The following is a 5,266-nucleotide window of genomic DNA, read 5'->3' as shown; positions in this document are numbered from 1 at the left end:
GACACAGGCTGGAGTGAGCCTAAGGGTAGCGTGGAATAGCCCTTGTCTGGGCTGAGGGCCAAATCGATCTTTAAGGCACATTTGGGGAAGGAAACATGTCATCATACACTATAAAGTTGCCCAGGAAGAAAGCAAACAATGTGAAGGCTGCCAGTTTTGTGAAAAGAGTGTAAGTGCCATACTGGCACTTGGGTTACAGGTTTGCATTCCTAAAACTCAAGTGTATGCCAGAGATGATGGTCAGACCGAGGAGAGGAGGTGGAAAAACAGAACTGGGAAAAAGGAGAACAAGAAAGGTTGAGAATGGAAAGAGAGTGAAAATTTGTGTTTCAGCCAGCCTGATGGGGAGTTGCTGGTCAGATACCTCAAGGGCCAGAGGCAAGACAGAGTTTTAGTTTGGACAGAACAAGACTAACCTGGAGTAGATCTTAGTCCTAAAGTGACTGGCTAAAATGTCTGCAGCCAAGATCATTCAAATGCAAAGGACAGAGGGAGGTTAGAGAGGGGCACAAAACCCTCCTGCAAAAACAAGGAAGCAGGTTAGGGAAGCTCTCTAAAGGATGATATGAAGCAGCAGTTGCAGAGATGGAGTGTAGGGAGATGACTATTAAGGCCCAAATTATGATATAAATTTCCTCCCAAGCCTTCAGAGCCAGAGGAGCACTTCCAGTTCTCACTCTTGTGGATTGCAAATCCTTCTTGCTGCTCTTCCCACCTTCCTGTGTGCTGGCCCTGCCCAGCTCCCCATGCCTGTGTTTCTATTCCTATGCTTCCTCTCAGAGCTCACCTTAAGTCCCATAGGGTGTGAAATGCAGTGCTCAGGGGATCTGCAGGCTGCCTGACCCCCTTCTGAGTGCTGCCCCTGCTCACTCAGTCCAACAGAGGCTGGCACTTGCCCTCTGTGAGGGCATCCTCATCCCATACAGTTCATCATACACCAGCTGAAATATAGCGTGATGTATCATTAAAGGTCTTCCCACTTTGGCTTACATGATTTCTTCTTCGCTTTTTTCTGAGACATGATTTTCTGAGTGCCACAAGGTAAGATGCTGCTGTAGGAAATGAGGTAGGACTGCCCATGTACCTGCTCCTCTTCAACGGATAATTGGATCACAGAATCACAGAAACTCTTGGGTTGGAAGGGACCTTAAAGATCATCTCATTCCAACTCCCAGCCATGGGCTGGGACACTTCCAACTAGAGCAGGTTGCCCATCTGGTCTGGCCTTGAACACTTTCAGGGATAGGGCATGGATAGCCTCTCTGGGAAACCTGTTCCAGAGCTTCAACCTCCTTCACACCAAACAATTTCTTCCTGATATCTGATCTAAACCTGCCCTCTGTCAGTTTGAAGGCATTGCCCCTTATCTGACCACTACAGCCCCTCATAAAATGTCCCTCTCCAGCTCTCTTGTAGCCCCTTTAGGTACTGGAAGATGCTATAAAGTCTCCCCAGACCCTCCTCTTTTCCAGGTAGAACAATCCTGACTCTCATAGCTTGTCTTCACAGGACAGGTCATCTTCAGCGAGAAGATTAAATAAATTCTTAGCTTCCACACAGAGCTGACTTTGGCCATGAGCTGGGGGCACACAGGCAAAGACCACACTAGAGATACCAAATGTGCCTGTTATTCTTCAGCAGCCTATTGTATTCTCAGCTCTTCCCTCAGTTTTTCCCAACTGCTGGCACATGTTTGTGTCCATGACAGCCCAACACCAGCCACACTGCTCTCCAGATGCTTGGCTAGACTTTGCATGTAGGCAGGGCACAGACTGTTTGCTAATAACTCTGCAAACCAGACCCCTGCAGAAATTATGCCAGTGCCTCCTGTGCTGCATAACCTCCTCTGACTAGCAGCTTCTCACCCTCTCTTCACTTGGTTCCCTCCTGCCTTGCCACAGAAAAAGCAGAAATAACAGATGTGAAAGAAACTTGACCTGCCAGCACAGGTGTGCTGCCTGGCTCTGTGCCAGGCTCCTGGCTGCACACACTGTGATTCAACTTCCCACCCATTGCAATAGAGGCAAAAGAAATCTGGGATTGATCTGCTCTAGTTTGGGAAAGCTTGCCAGATGTGCCATGCAGGGAATTGTCCTGACCCTCTCCTCATGTCATTCCTCTGTGTCACTTGTGAGCTCTGCCTGCAGCAGCACCCAGGAGGTACTTGAGGCACTCTTGGTTCCACCCTCCTCAGTTCAGCATGATCCCTGCCAGGCTACAGGAGCTGTTCTGCAGATGGGTCTTAGCCCTGGGCTTGCACCACGTTCTTTGGCACAGGAACTAGGAAAGAGTTACTGAGGGACCTCATTACTGACATGCATTTCTCATACATGTCTCAGCTCTGAGCATGAGTTCCTAGAAATGTTTTGACCACGAAGTGGTTCTATGTGCTACCCAGAAGGCAAGCTTCCCAGCAGCCCAGTGGTGGAGGAAAGTAAGGAGAACACTGGAAAAGAGGCCAAGGCTGCCCAGCAAAACACCCCTGGGCTCAGCCAGGAAGAATCTGCCAACAGCAGCCTTTGACTGCCTGGACTGGTTCTCTCCTGAACAGCTTCAAACCAGCTGCCAAAAACATGAGGAAAAGCTGTGTTAACGCTGCAAGGCAGTGTTGGGGAGAGCCAGACTGCTTCCCTGTGTTGCAGCCAGCAGTGCTGCCTTGCGATCCAGCAGAGCTCAGCAACAGAGCAGTGAAATAGCCCCATGACTAAAAGCAGTGCTGAGACACTGCAACTCACACCCTGTATCATACTGATAACACCACCAGCCTGGACTCAGCTGTGCTTGTGCCTCCCAAGGATGGAGCAGGCAGGGTGGGCAGCTTGGCTGTCTTTCAGAGCAGAGCCAGGGAAACAGAGCCACATGGAGATGAGGCTGGCATGGGAGAAGAGTTTTATAGGTGGGGTAAGGGGTACTCCAGAAGCACTTCAGGCCTAAGTACAGGAGGAGTGGCTGTTACAGGCAGCAGTTTTATGCCAGGCTTAGTGCCGCAACAGCCTTCAGCTTCTCCACTGAGACACTTCATATGATCCCATGCCTACCCTCAGAGGTGTTAGCTGCTCTCTTTCATTTGCAATCTGTGGCTGAACTGATTGCAGGTAACAGCAACAAAGGAAATGGTGAGCTTCTCCTTAGAGGAAAAAAATAAGAGATTTATTTTAAAAGGTAGGGAAAACAGTACAAGTAGTATGGCCCTTTACATTCCATGCTCTCTACCCACCCTCAGTGTAAAGCAGTATGGTGTCCAGCCTGGACTTGTAGAGATTCCAGCCAGGATGAGTGAGAGGGTTTCAGCAATGATTCCCTGACTTTAACTCTGGTTAAGGACTGTGGAGCAGTGTGCCAGCACACTGATGCAAGGGCAGTGAATCCCCTCTACAAAAAGATCTTTTTGACCTTGTGTCAGTTTCTGTTCAAGTGCTCCTGCACTCAACAAAAAGGACACCTCAGTTTTATTTTTTACTGCCCAAGCCCATCTTCCCTTGGCTCCCAGAGCAGCAGATACACAGGACCCAAACAGAGAGTATTTAAAGAGAAAGAGGTAGGTAATCAGGTATTTGTGACAGAACAGGCTGCTGGGAGATACCCAGTTTGTGACTTCACAGTGCCAGGTGAGGAGTCTCCAGGAACACGGAAGAACTGACACACAGACTGTCACGCACTGTGGGTCTGTGCAGTGTGACTGTTCCCATGCTTTCCCCTCTGCCAGGATCAGACTAGTCCAGATACTGCAGTCACAGTTCCTCAGTGCTCAGGAAACTTAACTTCTGCATCAGCCTTGTCTAAAAGCACAGGGCCAGCTGGTTGCAGCACAGAAAAAAATAGGTAAAAAAAAAAAAAAAGAAAAGGGAAAAGGCTGCTGTATGTCTGGATGTGTTGACTATTAGGCGAGGCCCAACAGCACTGGAAGAGGACAGGTCTGACCCATTTGGACCTGCAAGACAGTCAAGAAACACAACTCATAGGAGGACATAAAAGGGTTTCATTTAGCTATCCCAGTACAAGTTTGCAGTTTTCTATGCAGATCCTTGTGTTTTATCTTTCATCTGCCTAACCTCAGACACTGGGAGCATCCCCTGGGTATGTCAATGAATGGTACATACAAGAATGAAGCAATTAAGCCCAACACTTCAGGGAGAGGATTTTCTCAGCTATCGAAGAGATCCTGTCTTTCTCAGCTATGAAGAGAAAGACAAGACAGGCTCCAGCTAAAAAGCTTTGCTCCAGCATGAATTCCAACATGGGAGCAGCACTACACAGGAAACTTGGTTGCGTGGCTGGAAGCCCTGCAGTGGGTCAGCAGCCGAAAGCATGGTCTTCTAATCCCTCTCCACTCCTACCCAGATTCTTCCAGAGGTGTACAACAGCACCACTACAGCTCCCACCTGCCTTCATCTGAGTGGGACAGGGGAGCTGCACACCCACCTGATACTTCAGATAATGCAGAGTCTGTCAAAAGGCCTCTTCTGGCCCACTCCAGACTCCCGTCACCCACCCAGTGTACCACAGTCTCAGTCTCTAGCTTTGTTCCCACTGCTGAGACTTTATTGACAGTCCTCTTTAGAGCAACAAAGTTGCTGCCATTTCATACGTTTCAAGCTTGGCCTTCAGCTGGCTGCCTCTGCCAAGCCGCAGGGCTCCCCTCCCAGCACCTCTCTCCACCCCAAGAAGCCACTGCAGCTGACTAGTGTGGCATGCATTCTGATAGTCCTTGTCCTTCCAGCCCCAGGCCTCCAACAAACTGTGAGCTCCCTCCAGCAGCCTGGCCATTGTACTGCAAGCACTCTGGGCACCACAGCTGCTGGGAACCCAAATTTAGGCTGATTTTGCCCAGTTTTCCTGGTTTCCTTATAGTCCTGGGATGGAAGCTGGGTGCTGCTCTGTTTTTCCTGCTCTATTTCTACATAGCTTGTGGCCAAGAGATGCTACAGGTGGGACATGAAGGGAAGAGTTGCTTTGCTCCTCCATTTCCCAGGAAGCTGCAATTGCTGTTTTCCCTTCTGTGTACTGCTTCCTCTTACCGTGTTTGCTCAGGCTGTACATCCTCAGTGGAATGACCTCCTCTGTCTCGCCATGTTCATGGAAATGGAAGTGAACTGTGGTGAGAGGCACAGAAACAGCATTAGGCAGGGAGCACAGACTGGCAAGGAATACTCCAAGGAATACAGTCCTGGTCCCAAGACCACCAAATAAAACCCATGACCCAGGAGCTAAGAAACCAAGTGCTAGTTGTGGAAGCCTCGTCTCCCCTGCCTCTGGGCAGGGAAAA

General features: G+C 49.4%; 1 long non-coding RNA gene across 1 annotated transcript; it reads right to left on the bottom strand.

Annotated features, from left to right (window-relative positions):
- Positions 1–3,128: 3,128 nt before the first annotated feature.
- LOC108444961 lies at positions 3,129–5,253 on the bottom strand. Its single transcript, XR_001859684.1, has 2 exons — positions 5,019–5,253; positions 3,129–3,931 (listed from the first exon to the last, which is right to left on the bottom strand). It is a non-coding gene; the product is annotated as an uncharacterized LOC108444961 (long non-coding RNA).
- Between the last annotated feature and the right edge of the window lie 13 nt (positions 5,254–5,266).

Source organism: Corvus brachyrhynchos, unplaced genomic scaffold (genome assembly GCF_000691975.1).
Source record: "Corvus brachyrhynchos isolate BGI_N302 unplaced genomic scaffold, ASM69197v1 scaffold140, whole genome shotgun sequence".
In the NCBI taxonomy this organism is placed as follows: domain Eukaryota; kingdom Metazoa; phylum Chordata; class Aves; order Passeriformes; family Corvidae; genus Corvus; species Corvus brachyrhynchos.
This window is presented reverse-complemented; position numbering and strand designations above follow the sequence as displayed.